At 35.4% G+C, this 18708-nt stretch overlaps 1 pseudogene; it reads right to left on the bottom strand.

The window, feature by feature from the left end:
- Positions 1–17795: 17795 nt before the first annotated feature.
- LOC112621430 lies at positions 17796–18354 on the bottom strand (annotated as a pseudogene).
- Positions 18355–18708: the final 354 nt, after the last annotated feature.

The raw sequence follows: 18708 nt of genomic DNA, 5'->3' as shown, positions 1-18708 counted from the left end.
CACTGATATTTTAAGCTTGGAACATTCCTGGTTAATATCTTTGCTACCATCTTAAGTTCTGTATCATATATACATACTGAATGATATGAATAATTTATAGTTATAATATATACATCAAATCCTGTTTTCACAGAAATCATAAACCAAAGTGTGTCATTATACAATTTAGTGCATATAAGGAGAGAACCATTAATGGTGGTTTTTCTCAAAACAGCATACATTTCTGTGATCGTTGTACCAATATACCCCAGGGATTCAGGCTCTAATTTCAGTGCCAGGCATCATTCATCCTTTTCCCTCATCATTGTTACCCATTTTTCATAAACTTTTTGGTAATAATGTAATTTTTATAAGATTTAAAATACACAATGCCTCCCATAATCAAAAATGTGGTTTTCGGGAGCTTTCTTACTTAAGGTAAACTAACCTGCTTATAATAAATGTAAAATTTTCTTAATTTGTGGTTTACAACTGTAAAAACTGGCATAAAAGTGATGAACAATAGAGTCTGGGTTCTTCAATGGTTGGATGGTTGACACAACTGGAAAAGTCAACAAAAGAAATTAGTTGGGAAAAAAAGATGAATAGGAAAATTTCAATTCCAGTCAGATGGTAATCAAAAACCATGATGAAGGCCGCGTGTGGTGCCTCATGCCTGTAATCCCAGCACTTTGGGAGGCCAAGGCCAGCAGATCACCTGAGGTCAGGAGTTTGATACCAGCCGGGTGAACATGGAGAAACACCGTCTCTAACCAAAAACACAAAAATAAGCCAGGTGTGGTGGTGTGCGCCTGTAATCCCAGCTACTCGGGAGGCTGAGGCAGGAGAATCACTTGAACCCAGGAGGTGGAGGTTGCAGTGAGCCAAAATCGTGCCACTGTACTCCAGCCTGGGCAACAGAGTGAGACTCTGTCTCAAAAAACAAAAACAAAAACAGAAGAAAACACATGATGAAATGTCTTAGTGAGGTCGCTTGAGTCAGCATTTCAAGACACAATTAAAGAATAGCTTCTCACTTCAACCTCAAACCTCCATTATCCTCAATGTTCATGATTGACTCAAGAATAGGGATCTCATAGAATATTTCTGCATTCTAACTCTAATTAAATTGCATTAGTATGCTTCTCTTAAAATTCCTTTTTGCCCCTCTAGTAAAATTTTCCCATGTTACTTTGTAACATCATTATCATAGGACTTACATATTAACCTACATATATTGGTTCATGTGTTCATCTTTCTCCTAATTCAGGCATCTCTTAAGTGGAGCATATTTTTATTACTCAAGTGTTTGTAACATATTTAGTAATTTGGGTCAATAAAATACTGAAAGAGAAAATATTTCTAAATAAATAGCAAAAAACAATCTTATATAAGTTATTTAATTACATAAACATCATATCTCAGAACTATTCATTTGTTTATGTATTCTCTAAAAGAAATACACATATTGTGGGTATTAGTGTTTCACTACATTTTTTTTGTTTCTTTTTATTTTGGCTGATAGAAATTGATAAGAACAATATGAAAAACTGCTATACATTTTTTTTTTTTTTTTTTTTTTTTGAGACGGAGTCTCGCTCTGTCGCCCAGGCTGGAGTGCAGTGGCCGGATCTCAGCTCACTGCAAGCTCCGTCTCCCGGGTTCACGCCATTCTCCTGCCTCAGCCTCCCGAGCAGCTGGGACTACAGGCGCCCGCCACCTCGCCCGGCTAGTTTTTTTTGTATTTTTTAGTAGAGATGGGGTTTCACCGGGTTAGCAAGGATGGTCTCGATCTCCTGACCTCGTGATCCGCCCGTCTCGGCCTCCCAAAGTGCTGGGATTACAGGCTTGACTATACATGTTTTGTACAGATTCACCCATGATTTAAATGTTGCCTCATTTGTTTTATCATTATCTATCTATCTATCTATCTATCTATCTATCTATCTATCTATCTACCTATCAATCAATCAATCTCATATCTATCAATATCTGTTCTTAAGGTTCTTTTCTCCATTTCAGGGATATTTTAAAAACCAAAACAAAACAATCTTTGAATTTTTTCCTCCTGAAATTGTCTCAGTGTTCTTATCTGGGAATTCCCAATGGTTAAATTTTGTGAACTTTTGAGTGGTATAGTCCGTATCTTTTCACTTTTCTCTCATATTTCCATCTTTTAGTTCTAATTTCATCTCTATATTCTAGAAAATGTCAAGAACTATGTTTTACGTTGCATGATATTAATGGATTTCTTAATGTTGTGCCAAACTTGCAATCCCAGAACAAATCAAATTTGGTTTTCTTAATATAGTGCTGAATCTGTTAATATTTTATTTTATGTGTTTGCATTGAAATTCATAAATTACATTAATTTGTATTTTATTTTACTTTTATTTTCTTTACTAGATTGACTTCATAACCTCATTAAAAAGTTGAGAAAATGTCTTCATTTTCAGTAGTCTGGAAGAATTTATAGAGTATTGAAAGCTATAGTAGAATTTCTGTGTGAATTCATCTAAACAAGGTGCTAAAATGCCTACAAAGTTGAGTAGTTTTCAAATGATTTTATTGATTTCTTCTATCTACTTTGGTCTGTTTAATCTTCCTCTATCTGATGGAGTCAATTTTTGTGCTCACTTCGTTCACACATACTCTAATGGAGTCAATTTTGTAAACATATATTTATTCGGGAAATTAACCATTTCATGTGAGATTCAAAATATTTGCATAGAATAGGCCCTTGTGGTAATTTTTTAAATTAATATTATTTTTAATTGACAAATCATATGTATATACATTCATGAGGTACAATGTGATGCTTAGATATATGTGCACACTGTGGGATGATTAAATCAAATTAATTAACATGGTCAGTAATAATGTATTATATGTTTTAAAAGAACTAAGACACTTTAAATGTCTGACCATAAAAATGATAGGTAAACAAGGTGATAAGCACGTTAATTGCCTTGTGGTAATTTTTAAATTACCTCATGTTAATGCTTAAATTAAAATAGATTTTTGTGGTAAGTTTTAATTTCTCTTGTTTCAGTGGATATTTCCTCCTTATAATTTCTTAATTTGTACATTTGTGCTCTGTCCTCATTTCTTCTTGAACAAGTTAGCTAATAAATTGCCTATATTTGTATTTGTTTTTTAAAGCAATAACTTCTATGACTTGGCTTACTGTTTTACTATCACAATAATTTTTACTTTTAACTTTTTTAACCTTCTTTCTTGTGTTTTCTTCTGATTTAATTTGTTGATAGTTTACTAGATTATTGAGCTGCTATTTAACTTTACTAGATTATTGAGCTGCTATTTATTTATACATATTCTTTCCTTTACTAATAAAAGTGTTTTATGCATTTAATTTTCTTCTAATCATTGCTTAAAATATATTCAATAAATTCTGATAGGTAGTGTTTTTCTTGTCATTTATTTTTAAAGAAATTCTGTACTTTTTGTTTTCCCTTGTCAACAAAGAGTTGTTTAATAGGACATTAAAATTTTTTGTTAATAATTTTTTATTTTATTGAGTTGTGATAAGAGAGTACTATATCTCGATCTCTACTTTACAAAATTTTCTGCCTTTTTTATTGCGAACTTTTATTTTTAACTTTATGTTTGATCATTTTTGTGAATTTCTGTATTGTAGGGTGTACATTTTGATACATATCCATATGTAGATTGCTTATGTTCTTTAGTTTTTCTGTCTTCTTTTTGTTTATTGACCAATTGCTCTGTTTTGTACTGAGAATGGTACATTAGCATCTCATTATTTTATTTCTAATTATGTCATATTGAACAGCCTATAGTTTTTGCTTCAAGAATGCAGTTGTTATGTTGTTTAGTGCTTATAGATTTCTAGGCATTATACCTTCATTGTGACTTATGTTGTTTAGCATTAAAAAGTACGCTCTCTGTCACAACTGATGTACATTAAATTCTACATTTTCTGATTTAAGCATTGCACCCCTTATTTTCTCATTGCTATTGCTATTATATCATTCATCTTTGGTCTTTCTAAATCATTTTGTTTAACAATTACAGCATACAGTTATTTCTTGCTTTGTGCAATAAATTTAAAAATTTTTTACTAGGTGAGTTAAGCTATTCACATTTATTAGAATGATTAATATGATTTGACTCAGTCTGCCATACATTTTGTAATTGTTTGTATTATATTTGCTATCTTGCTTTTTCTACAAGATATATATTCTTTCCTCTTTAATTTGTAAGAAAAATAAGGTATCTAGGAAGATTTGCATTTTTTTTCTAGTGGTTACTTTTGTACTTATTTTTGTTTCTTAGATTTTTTATTTTTAATTTTTGTGGGTATATAGTGGGTGTATGTATTTATGGGGCACATGAAATGTTTTGTTTCACCCATGCAACGTGAAATAATCACATCATGGAGAATGGGGTATCTTCCATCCCCTCAAGCATTTATCCTTTGTGTTACAAACAATCCAATAACACTCTTTTGTTATTTAAAAATGTACAATTAAGTAACTAATGTATTAATGTAACAAGTTATGATTGACTATAGTCACCCTGTAGTGCTATCAGATAGTGGGTCATATTCATTCCTTTGAACTATTTTTGTTTTTTACCCATTAGCTATCCTTACTTCCCCCTCATACCCTCACTACCCTTCCCAGCCTCTGGTATCCATCCTTCTACTGTCTATACCCATGAGTTCAATTGTTTTGATTCCTAGATCCCAGAAATAGGTGAGTACATGCGATGTTTGTCTTTCTGTGCCTGGCCTATTTCACTTAATATAATGACCTCCAGTTCCCATCCATGTTGTTGCAAAGGACAGGATCGTACTCATTTTTACGGCTGATTAATACTCCATTGTGTATATGTATCACATTTTCCTTGTCCATTCATCTGCTAATGGATACTTAGGTTGCTTCAAAATCGTAGCTATTGTGGATAGTGCTACAACAAACATGGGAGTGCAGATATTTTTGATATACTGATTTCTTTTCTTTTGGGTATGTACCCAGCAGTGGGATTGCTGGATCATATGGTACCTCTATTTTTAGATTTTTGAGGAACCTCCAAACTGTTCTTCATAGTTGTACTAATCTATATTCTCACCAACAGTGTACAAGGATTCTCTTTTCTCCACACCCTTGCCAGTATTAGTTATTGCCTGTGTTTTGGATATAAACCATTTTAACTGGGGTGGGACGATATCTCATTGTAGTTTCAATTTGCATTTCTGCAAATCAGTGATTAATAATTTGATGGTCAGTAATTATTGGTGTGATGATCAATAATTTTGAACATCTTTCCATATGCCTGTTTGCCATTTGTATATTTTCTTTTGAGAAATGTCTATTCAAATCTTTTGCCCATTTTCTAAAACGGGATTATTAGTTTTTTTTTTTTTTCTATAACGTTATCTAAGCACCTTATATATTCTGGTTATTACTCCTTGTCAGAGGAGTAGTTTGCAAATATTTTCTCCTATTCTGTGTGTTGTCTCTTCACTTTGTTGATTGTATACTTTGCTGTACAATCTTTTTAACTCGATGTGATCCCATTTGTTCATTTGTGCTTTGATTGCCTGTGCTTGTGGGGTATTACTCAAGATTTTTTTGCCCAGACCAGTGTCTTAGAGTGTGTTCCCAATGTTTTCTTTCTTTCTCTTTTTATAATTTTTAATTTTTAATTAATTAATTTATGTACTTATTTTAGTCTGAGTCTCACTTTGTCACCAAGGCTGGAGGGCTGGAGTGCAGTGGCGTGATCTTGGTTCACTGCAACCTCCGCCTCCTGAGGTCAAGCAATTCTCCTGCCTCAGCCTCCTGAGTAGCTGGGATTACAGGCACTCACCACCACACCTGGCTAATTTTTGTATTTTTAGTAGAGACGGGTTTTCACCATGTTGGCCCGCCTGGTGTTGAATTCCTGACCTCAGGTGATCTGCCCATCTTGGCCTCCCAAAGTGCTGGGATTACAGGCATGAGCCACCCGTGCCCAGCCGGCTCCCCAGTGTTTTCTTGTAGTAGTTTCATAGTTTAACACTTTAGATATAAGTCTTTAACCCATTTTTAAATATTGTGAATGATAGGCTTATGGTTTCATTCTTCTGCATATAGATATCCAGTTTTCCCAGCATCATTTTTGATATATTTTTTTCATATGGTAACTCTATGGTTTTTTTTCTTTATTCCCTCCTAAAAAGAAAAAAACTGGGATAAGTATGCAGAACGTGCAGGTTTGTTACAGAGGATATGTGTGCCATGGTGGTTTGCTGCACCTATTGACCTGTCCTCTAAGATCCCTCTCCTCACCCTCTACCCCTCAACAGGCCCTGGTGTGTGTTGTTCCCTCTCTGTGTGCATGTCTTCTCAATGTTCAGCTCACATTTATGAGTGAGAACATGAGTTGTTTGGTTTTCTGTTTCTGTTACTTTATTGAGGATGATGGCTTCCAGCTTCATCCATGTCCTTGCAAAGAACATAGTCTCATTCCTTTTTATGTCTGCATAGTATTCCATGATGTATGCATACCACATTTTCTTTATCCACTGTATCAGTGATGGGCATCTGGGTTGGTTCCATGTCTTTGCTATTGTAAATAGTGCTGCAATAAACATATGCCCAGCAGCACTAATTGAAGAGACTGTCTTTTCCTCAGTATATGTTCTTGACACCTTTGTCAAAAGTGAGTTCACTGTAAGTGTGTGGATTTATTTTGGGGTTATATATTTTGTCCAATGGTCTATATGTTCATTTATATGCCAGTATCATGGTGTCTGGGTTACTATAGCTCCATAGTATAATTTGAAGTCAGGAAATGTGATTCCTCCAGTTTTGGTTTTGTGCTTAGGATAGTTGTGGCTATTCTGAGTCCTTTTTCACTCCATAAAATTTTAGATTTTTTTTTTCTATTTCTGTGAAGAATGCCATATTTTGATAGGGACTGCATTGAATCTGTAAATTGCTTTGGGTGGTATGGACATTTTAACAATGTTTATTCTTCCAATATATGAACATGAAATATCTTCCCATTTCTTGTGTCCTCTTCAATTTCTTTCGTTAGTATTTTATAGTTTTTATTATAGAGAACTTTTACTTCTTTGGTCACATTACTTATTAGATATTTAATCTCATGTGTGGCTATTGTAAATAAGATTACTTTTTAATTCTTTTTCATATTGTTTACTGTTGGCATATAGAAATGCTACTGATTTTTCTATGTTAATTTTATATTCTTCAACTTTACTAGTTTATCAGTCCAAATAGTTTTTTTGAAGTCTTTAGGTTTTTCCAAATATAAGATTTAATAATCTGCAAACAAGGATAATTTGACTTCTTCCATTTCAATTTGGATACTTTTTCTTTATTTCTCTTGCCTTATTGCTCTAGCTGGGACTTCCAGTACTATGTTGAATAACAGTGGTGACAGTGGTTATCCTTGTCGTGTTGCAAATCTTAAAGGAAAGACTTTCCATTTTTTTCCCTATTCAGTATGACACTATCTGTGGCTCTGACACATATGGCTTTTATTATGTTGAGGTATGTTCCTTCTATAGCTATTTTTTTAGGGTTTTTATGATGAAAGAATGTTGAATTTCATTAAACGCGCTTTCAGCATTAATTGAAATAATTGTATGGTTTTTATCCTTCATTCTGTTGATATGATGTATCATATTGATTGATTTGTGTATGTTGAACCATCCTTGCATCCCAGGGATAAATTCCACTTGGTCATGATGAATGACCTTTCTAATGTATTGCTGAATTTGGGTTGCTCATATTTTGTTGAGGATTTTTGTATCAATATTCTTCAGATATATTGGCCTGGATTTTTTCTTTTTTGCTGTGTATTTGTTTGGTTTTGGTATCAAGGTCATACTAACCTTGCAGAATGAGTTTGGAAGTATTACCTTCCCTATTTTTCAGAGTAGTTTCAGTAGGACTGGTTTTAGTTCTTCTTTAAATATTTGGTAGAATTCAGCAGCGAAGCCATCAGGTCCTGGGCTTTTCATTACTGGGAGACTTTTTATTATGGCTTCAATTCACTTACTTGTTATCGATCTGTTCAGGTGTTGGATTTCTTCCTGGTTCAATCTTGGTAAGCTGTATTTGTTTAGTAATTTGTCTATTTCTTCTAGGTTTTCCAATTTATTGGCAAGTTGTTGCTTCTAGTAGCTACCAATGATCCTTTGAATTTCTCCAGTACTAGTTGTAATGTCTGTTTTTGCATTTCATATCTTATTTATTTGGATTTTCTCTCTCTTTTGTCTTAACTAGTCTGGCTAAAGTTTTGTCAATTTTATTTAACTTTTCAAAAAACAGCTTTTTGTTTCCTTGATCTTTTGTATTGTTTTCTTTACTTTAATGCCATTTATTTCTGCTCTTATCTTTATTATTTATTTTCTTCTTCTAATTTTGGCCTGTACTGCCTTTTAAGTTTACTTAGAGACCCAGAACCCTTCGGCACTTGGTGGCAAGGTTTATGGTAACTCAGATTTGGACTACTGGGATCAGCAATTCCCTCTGGCTAAGGCTGATTTAAATGTGCCCTCCAGGGGAAGGCATCAGCTGAATTTGATCCAGTTTTCCTTTCTGCTCCAATATTAATAGGATAGCACTGAGTTCCATGCCTCATATTGCTGTGTCTCCCTCCCCCAGCACCCAGAGACACTTTGGGCACCATTCGCGATGGCCAGGGGTTGTGGTAGAGTGATGTCAGTGATTCAAGGCTGTTTCTTCTACCTCTTTAGTGCCTTTTTCGGTGATACAAAGTTAAAGCAGCTATTGCTTTCAATTTGATTTTTGATTCTTACGAAGTTGCTTTGCTTATTTAGATAACTGTTAAATTGGTGTCCTCTTAGGTGGGACAATGGGTGGAGCCTTCTGTTCCACTATCTTTACTCCATCTCTGCAAGTTTGAGCATAATCTTGATCAAATTATGCTGAGGAATGCTATTGTGTGGTTTTCTTTTTTCTTTTAAAATATTATTTATCGATTAAATATTAGGAAACTGAAGTAGCCTCCAATATAATCTTAGATGTGTTTTTAAATATATAATTATCTATTATATTAAAAAAACCTTGGATTTCTATAGAGAGATGCATGCAGTCAATTCATATTATTTGTGGTATTTATGTGCTATAAAGGTGCACAGACACTGAATTAGGGGATAGTAAGCCATTGCTCCCAGAAGAATTATAGAGACACGTTACTGTGAGCCTCTGTTCACAATATTTCATCAATCAATCTATAAATGTTTTATGTTTGTTTCTGTTTAAAGACAGCTTCTTCAATATGGATTGTGATTCATTAACATTGAAATCAGATTCAATGATCACTACAGCTCATGCTTGAACAAAGCATATCTAACACACATATTTTCTCCGGAAGGCACATCAAAACTTTTTGTGCTTAAGAACACTAGATAGCAGTTCAGCACTATACTAGGGGACCATTTAAACAGTGAATTCACCAAGAAAAAACTCAATCAGGTGAAAAATGTAGCACTAGATATGTAGTGAAAAAGGACATGTTTTTATTAGAAGAGCTAAAACAGGAAAGCAAAGTGTCACCTTTTTCTACCACAGTTGGGAATTTTATGTTGGGCCACCCAAACTTTTCATTGCATTGAGCATGCACATCTATGAATGACTGTGAAAGTGTTGCATTTATTTATTTTCGAGTACAAATAAATTTTAGGGAGTAGACAAATTCACACATACAGAATTTGTGAATGAGGATCGACCATATACGTAGTCAGTTTGCCCTGTAAACTGTAGATCCTCAAGCAATAGAAAATTAGTTTTTATCCTGAGATGGGCAGATCACGGGGTCAGGAGATTGAGACCATCCTGGCTAACACGGTGAAACCCCGTTTCCACTAAAAAATACAAAAAATTAGCCGGGAGTGGTTGTAGGCGCCTATAGTACCAGCTATTCAGGAGGCTGAGGCAGGAGAATGGCATGAACCCTGGGAGGCATAGCTTGCAGTGAGCTGAGATTGCACCACTGCACTCCAGCCTGGGCGACAGAGTGAGACTCTGTCTCAAAAAAAAAAAAAAAAAAAAAAAAAAAAAAAAAAAAAAAAAAAAAAAATTAGTTTTTATCTAAACAACTTTAAAATATATTCTTCTTTATTGTCTTAACCTGAGGTCTTTAAACATAATAGAACATTGTGATTACCTAGAGAACAAAAACAAACAAACATTTCAAACCACAAAATAATGATGTCAGGACATATCTTTGAACAATTGAATTAGAACAATGTGGCGTTGGGCCAGGAATTAGTAGCTGTAAATGCAATTTTGTTAGTTACAATATTGGTTTAGAACCAACGGGGTTTTGTGTCATTCAGGGATGTTGGGTGGGCATACTGATTAAGCAAACATCTAAATATGTAAGCAAACGTGAGCAAACATCTAACTATATAAGCACACATTGCAATTAGTAAAGCAGATATAAGGCCAGCACTATAGTCAAAGAATATCACCCTGTCCATATCTATTGTATACTGAAAATAAAAAATGTAATTCCCTAGGGGAACACATGTCTTCCATGCAATTGCTTTGTTCTATCCCAGTTTATGAAGCAGAGTTTGAAGAATATACATGATGCAATGAATTATGCCTGGAATAACCAATGTCCTCTCAATCAAGTGCACTCTTACAGCCTTAGACATTATAGTCACTTTAGCTTGGAGATTGTTATGATTAAACTTGTTCTAGAATGTTCTATTGTTGTCTATTTACCAGAATTCCATACTGAATACGTATGCCTTTCTTGTCAACGTTCCTGGACCAGCCTGCATCGTATGATTTTCCCTTCTTGAAACAGAAAATAATACTGACACCAGAATAGAGGTATAGAAAGGGAAGAATGGAATAATAAAAACTTTGCTGTTGACTTCACATTTTTGTCTTTAAAGTTGTGGGACACATATATATTGTAAAGTTGTATTTGGTTCCGTGACCTATAATTTGGAAGTAACTCAACTCCTGAAAAATACATGCAAAAAATGACAATAATTTCTTTTTTTTTTCTTCCATTCTTTGTGATGTCAATCCCATTACTTCACAAGGTAAGGAAACTTTTGCTCTGATCCTTGGCTCCATGTTGGATGATTAATATGTTTTCTTTTTATAAAGCCAAGCAAATGTACTTTCTTTGTACAGTCTTCAGTGGATTTGGGAATTGTGCCACAAGAAAACTTGCATTAACATTCAAGCTGTTGTAATTCTTGTGTGACTTTGAACTTACCCTCAATGAACCTAAGTTTTCCTATAAGCAAAAACAGTGACAATATTACCTCTCCTAAGCAATTCCTGTGAAATAATCTATGAAAAGCAGTTAGCACTACTTGTGATAGCTAGTAGGTGTTTAAAAAGTATTAGTTAGCATAGTTATTATTGACTTTTTATTATTATATTGTTTTCCGGATTTAAAACTATGTATTTCAACAGTGAACACAGTATTATAAATGTCCTTCATCTGGTAATCTTCTGGCTAAAGAGAATTTTTTGTGTGTGAGATGTCACTCATCTATGGAGGCAGAGACCATTTTAATTTTTTTTTTTTGGCTTTATCCTTAACATCTGACACATAAGAAGTAGGCACCCATATTGTGAATGGCCAGGTAAGGTAATGACTGGATCAATATATAAATCAATATAAATCAATTGAAGTAAATATAAGTCAATTTATAGAGGTTTAATAGAAAAGTAAAAATATTTAGCAGAATTTCAATTTAGTTCTGCTAAATATTTATACTTTCCTATTAAACTCTGTTTTTTCTAATAAATTCCAGCACCTCTTCTTCAGGTGATACTTAGAAGTGCCCCAACTACCCCATCAAGTCTGTTGGCTACTTCAAATGCATGCATTTTACTTCTTCAGGGGCTTCTTTCCTAAGAAAACATGTTAAATGAAGATTCATCAGCTTCAAAATGTAGACGAGATATATTTAAGTAATGGAGGGAAAGGCTTGATGGCTCTCCAATCTAAAGGGTGTCCAATATATGTAATTTTGTAATTATGGGATAATAAAATATTAAGAAGAAATTCCATATAATTTTCATAGTTATATATCAACCTCTTATACCATAGGGTGAATTGATTCATTTTTCATTTACGTTCTTGTTCTGATTAAATAATTGAACCTGCCCTACTCTGAAACACCAGAACAACCCTGGAATATGGCTGAAGGTGCCAACCTTCATTCCACTCTTGTTCAACCCATATGTCTTGGTAGCCCCCTAATAATCATATTCCTTTCACATCAGTTTCTTCAGGCAACAGAGTATTTCCCTACATGGATATCACTCTGACTTTATTGGTAAAGCTCTAAGAGAGGAAGGAAAAGAGAAAGAAAAATATAGAGCAAAATACCAACAACTCACATTTATTGAATCAACATATGTGTAGAGGGAATCATAAACGAATTATAATACTTTCTCCACATAATTCTGATGATCAGTTATAATCATGAAGCTTTCTTTGGGAGCGTTCTAAAATGTATCCATTCCAGAGCCACATCAAGGCCTCCAACACCTCCTGAAAATTCAGATTCTAGGGTACATCTGATAATTACACTGAGGAATTGAGAGATTTCATGAGAAAAATACTGCAAAGGAATACAAGAACCCTCAGTGTTTAGTAAACATCATCGAGGCTTCTAGACAAGCTCAGTTCAATAGAAATATGTGAGCCACCAAAGCAAGTAACCTACAATTTAAAAATTTCTAGTAGCCACTGTAAAAAACGTAACAAGTAACAGGTGAAATAAATTTTAGTAATATATTTAACCCAATGTACCCAGAATATTATTTTTTCATATTAAAGTATAATTTTTACATAACCTTTTTCAAATTTAATCTTTGAAATTTCATGTGTATTTGGCAGTTACTGCTGATCTCAATTCAGACTAGATCTTAAGTATTCAGGAGCAACATGTGGCTTGTTAGCTGTATCAGAAAGCACAGCTCTAGAGACAGGTAAATGATTAGAAGTAAAGCCTAATAAGCACAGTATAGAATACAGCATTATTTAAATTTTCACTGTGCACCTCAATCCTGCATCCTCAACATTTGAATTGTGTTAAGAAAATATTCTACAGAAAAGTAAAACTCAAAACCAAACATACTTGAGTAAATTAGAATTTGAGAATGTTCAGACAGTCCCATTGCTCTTCGGCAAGCATCCTATCTCTCACAATCACTGTGTCTCAGCCACAGGTGTTGGATGTAGCCCAAGTTGAGAATCCCAGCTGTTTCACAGGGGCTGTGGCAAGTTGACAGCTGCTTTATGACCAGAGCTTGAAGTTGAGGCCAATAAACTTAGCACACAGGGACCTGAAGTCCGGTTTGCGGAGACAAGGCCACCATCATGTGGAACCTGACGGAACTGCAGTAAGATTCACGTTTCCATTGCAGGGCGAAGACTCAAATGACCTAAGTCATCAGCGTATCCCCACGGGGACAACACTTCAAGAATGCCTAATTAACATACCAAAGAAACGTGCAAAAAACTTGGAGATCCAGAGAAGGTTCAGAGAAAGCCAATTCCTACTTCAAAAGAAACAAAAGACAGACTGAAAGAGCTAAATCATGCATGGTCAAAATCAATAAAATCATAAGATGTAAAATGAGGACTTATACAAATCTGCCTGCTGAAACCAAGGCTCACTGAATAAGAGTTCACATATAATACTGGGTTAAATCTACGATTTTGATTGGAAAACTTTTTAAAAATCCTTATTTTAAGATGAGATAGATTTTAAAATAAAGTACTATAGGATGATGAGTTTATCTTTTTGAAGAATGGGCCAGTATAGTAAATTATTAGGAAGGTTTGAAATGACAAGATGTATTTTGGATGGCAAATTGCTTTGGCAATATTAAGGAATTTAGACTCTTTCTGTGACAGTTCTATATAGTCTGTCTTCTGGTTTCATAACACCGTACATGTGTAACACAATGAGAAAGTTTCAAAATATTCAAACATAGAAAAGATAGGCACATATTATTGTGAAGTTGATAAAATGGTCAGGATGTGTCTGTTGATGAAAATGAAAGACCAACATGTAATCATGTAATATTAAAAAACATGGTGCCAGCGAGGCGCGGTGGCTCACGCCTATAATCCCAGCACTTTGGAAGGCCGAGGCAGGCGGATCACGAGGTCAGGAGATCGAGACCATCCTGGCTAATACAGTGAAACCCCTTCTTTACTAAAAATACAGAAAATTAGCCGGGCATGGTGGCGGATGCCTGTAGTCCCAGCTACTCGGGAGGCTGAGGCAGGAGAATGGTGTGAACCCGGGAGGTGGAGCTTGCAGTGAGCTGAGATCACGCCACTGCACTCCAGCCTGGGCCACAGAGCGAGACTCCATCTCAAAAAAAACAATAAACAAAAACAAAAACAAAAAAAAAACCATAGTACCACAAAGAATATTAGTGTGTTTTCACTATATCTTCCACTGAAAGACCTGTGTCTTCCTTTCCCAGAAACAAGATCCCCAAACACACGACATTTGCTCCCTGAAAACTTCAGGGTATATTATTAGCCCTATGTTTTCTGAGCCTGTAGAAAAGATGATGTGAGCAGGAGCCAATATGGATTAATTAATTAAAATATGTAAGAACAAATTATCCTGTTTTGAAGGGGTTGACATGTAGGGTATGATGATTTCTACACAGCATTTAACTAAAGGTTACTCTTGTTTCTTGGCTAATAATATGGCGAAGTATTGTCTGGATTACTGTCCTACAAATTTGAGCAATTTTTCCAGAGAAGTTTAGTTCTTTTTGTATTCAGGGGCATTTCTAATAGAATCTTTGTAACCTCTCTGATTTATCTTATCCTTGAAATATTATAGCAATGACATGACTTAATGCTTAGGAAACATGGTTATCAAATTTGCAGATGACATAAAATTCAGAGACTAGCTAATATGATAGATGTCACAATCAAATTTTAAAATGATTGTGCAGGCTTAATAAAAAAAAGATGACATTTAACAAAGATAAATGATCTGGCATTTTAGTTAAAACAATAAATTTTATAACCAGATTGGGAAGACCTTTCTTTGAAGAAATTTATATAAAAATAATCTGAAACTTTTATTTATCACAAAATACAAGTTTGGTAACGTCCACACAATTTTAGTTTACTAAGATGGATTTCTGGGGTCCAGACCGAATTTGGTGATAATCCCCCGAACTCTGTGTTTAACTGACAACACTGTGTTAATTTCAGGGCCGCAATTTGAGAGAGAAACTGACAAATTAAATGGTATACGGATAAAGAATGTTGAGATTTATAGTGCTGTAGAAGCCACTTATAAAAAGATGCGTTTAAAGAAAATGTAGTTATTTTCAGGACAGCACAGTGTTTATGTTCATAAATTATGAAATAAAAGAGATCTCAGTTTAAGTCCCAGAAGAGCCATTAACCCTGGTAATCTGACCTTGGGCAAGGTGTTTAATGTTTTTCAGCCTCAGTTTCTGCATCTGTAAATTGTTTATAATAATGATGACAAAGAGGATATATGCTAGCAGAAGTTAGATTTTAAAGAGAGACCGCAAAGTAGATATATTCCATTTAGCTTTGTATGATAAAACCACTGGAGGAAAGGGAATTTTGTTGAGTATATTGTAATAATTTCAATTACCCAATTGAGTAGTTGAGTTAACCCATTAAATTACACAAATTATCTGTATAGGTAATGAGCTCTTGGCCACTGAAGCTATTCAAAGCTGTCTCAGTTAAGAGCTTGCAGGGGATTTCTGCTGTTAGTTGTAGGTTTGAGGATACCTATGATAATATTTATGGCCAGTAATTGTCATGAGGAAGTTGCACAACCAAGAGACAAGCAGGTGACCTGCTTCTGAGTCTCTGAGTCTAATGAAAATAGACACACACCTTCAAACAATTACATTAAAATGTGTTAAGGAATAAGCGTGGAGCACTAAAACAGAACAAAGGAAGAGCACCTGTGATAGCCACAGTTTACATGTCTGGTAGGATTTCCTTAGCTCCATTGCTCATTTTTGTTCTTATTTGAAATGTCACCCTTTAGAATGAAAACAACAGAAAACCTTCAAAGTATTTATTGTCCTGCAACACATTCTCTTCTCCCAAATCTTATTCTGGTATTCTGTACATTTCTTTCTCCCCCAAACCCTTCCTGGGTTCTTCTTCTTTAAGTTTCCCCATCTCATATTCATAAAGAAGTAGAAGGGACAACAAAAATGCAAAAATTCTTCCCTACATCCTGTTTTCTCTCAAGGCCTTCATTTTTCCTTAATAGACCAAATGTCATTGTTTGCTTAGGAGTAGGAAACAGCCATTTTGGACCTATAATGGAGATCTCAAGTCTTCTCTTTTGCCAACAGTTTTTTTTCTAGTTATGTGACATTAATATAGTTTTATTTTCCTGGCTGATTTCTGAGCTTACATATTGACTGGACTTGAATGTTCTACAGCTGCTTTGCTTCTTTGGAAAAAACACAACCAGTTTTCTAGCTTTATTCCCAGGTTGTATGGGTATCTAGTCCTATCCTGTCTCTCAGACTGCTATTTCTCTAGGTGTTCAGTCATAGGGGCTGCACCATAACATTCCATTTTGGAAGGGACAAAGGGAAATTATCTGTTTCTCTTAATGTAACCATTCAGTTTATTGTTTTGGGGGGATATTTGTGAAGAGGGGTGACTTGGCTGCTGATATCTCTCTCTGTAAAAAACATATTTCTAGCATTTGAGAGCACCCTGCATTAGGATGCAAAACAAGAGAAGCTCACCTCTTTGTACATCAAGTGGAATTGCTACAGACTTAGGATGCTGCTGCTTAAAACAGATTTTTACCTAAGCCATATCACATCTTGTTTTTCCACTTCTTCCTTTGACTGCTGAATCCATTCCACATTCAGTGTACAGACTGACTTGGTAATAAAGATAGATAATCAATCACTAAGCTGGCAGAAAGACAGGGAAGGCATCCCAACAGAGCCATCTGATCCCTGAGGAGAGAAGGATGTATGGAAGCTGGTGGCTGGCCAGAAAGAAACATTCCCTTGAGCATGCAACAGTTAGGGACATTTTTCTCTTTGTACAGTTCATATCATCAGTTTACATTTGAATCCTTGAAGTATTACAAGAGTTCCCGAGCAGTAATTTACCTTCCAGATGTTTTGGTTATTTTTGTTTCAATCTTGGTTTAATTTCTAGATTTATTTTCTAAGTTATCAAAGCTTATTGCATGATAATGTCTGCATTTTGCAATTTATCGAGGCTTTTTTTTTTTTTGCATAAGAGGTGTGATTTTTGTATGATCGGTCTTTGCCAACATACCAAGGACTCTTAAATAAGTGTTCCTTAATTTTCATTACTTAATATGACTAAAGGAGATGGGTAGTGCGAAGAGGAATTGGATAATTTTAAGCCATGGCTAACAAAACAACCATAGCCAAATTGAATGATTCTGTAGGTGTATTAACCAGTTTACAGAATAATGTAACTAAAACAGCATAAACCTGGGGAAGAAATCCTACAGTCCTTTTAGTTTCTGAATTCTCCTTGTTTCTCTAGTTAATTCACCTGGAGTTTCCGAATACACAGTTTTACTGCAATCAAATGGCTATTGAGTTTGCTTTGTTGTTTCCTGACACTATAGCAGTACTGCAAGTAAAATCAGATTTTGTTGTTTTAAACACAGCTAGATTTTCTATTTTTAACCTTTTCTCTTTCCCTCTCTCTCTCTTTCTTTTTCTTTCTTTTTTCAGCATCCAAAATCTTTAGTAAGAGGATAGGATCTAGAGTCAGTTCTTGTAGCCTCGGCTGGCCAGTCGGCCTGTGGCGCTCGAACTTCCGGCTCTTGGAGCGGATGTATGGTTTGGTGTGGCTGTGTGGTGTTTCCGGGGCCTTGCCAAAATGCCGGTACACCTCTCGGCCCTTGCGAGGACCAGAGAGCAGGACGGTGCCACAGCCTTTGGGGGAGTCCGGGGCCAGCTGGTCGAAATTGAGGATCTTGCGCCCGGCCCTGAGGATGCCGCTCAGGGACCAGCTGGGCATGCGCAGTGCACACACCTTCAGTTTGGCCACCTCCAGATCCCGTACGTCATCCGACCCCCACAACCACAGCGTTTCTGTTTTCCCGGCCAGGAAGCTGTATCTTCCGGATCATCTGGGAAAGGACAGAGGTGGTCTGTTGGTGCGATTCATAAACAACCTCTTCAGCACAACCTGGTTGAATGTGGAGTTGTTTCATCTGGCCAGAAACCTGTAGAGCTTGACCAACAGCCTCAGGTAGACCAATATCCTGGTTCTTGGGCTCCTTGTGCCGACCTTTCAGTCCTTGGGGCGGATGTCAACCCCCATGATGGCACCTTCTGTTTTGTGTGTTGTTATTTTTTCCCTTGAGCGCGGATAGGAGTTTCTCTTTTGCCCTGTAACTGAAAGAAAAAAGTTACATAGATTTAAGTGTGGATTTCTTTTCACTGAGTTAATCTGGCATGTAATGATCCCACCTCATTTTTACATTCTTTTTTTAATGTTTTATTTTTAATTATTATGGGTACATAGTAGGTATATATATTTATGTGGTACATGTGATGTTTTGATGTAGGCATACAGGGTGTAAAAATCACATCAGGATAATTGGGGCAACCATCACCTCAAGTATTTATCATTTCTTTGTGATAGGAACATTCTAGTTCTACTCCTTTAGGTATT

The sequence above is a fragment of the Theropithecus gelada genome, chromosome 3 (assembly GCF_003255815.1).
Source record: "Theropithecus gelada isolate Dixy chromosome 3, Tgel_1.0, whole genome shotgun sequence".
Classification (NCBI taxonomy): Eukaryota; Metazoa; Chordata; class Mammalia; order Primates; family Cercopithecidae; genus Theropithecus; species Theropithecus gelada.
This window is presented reverse-complemented; position numbering and strand designations above follow the sequence as displayed.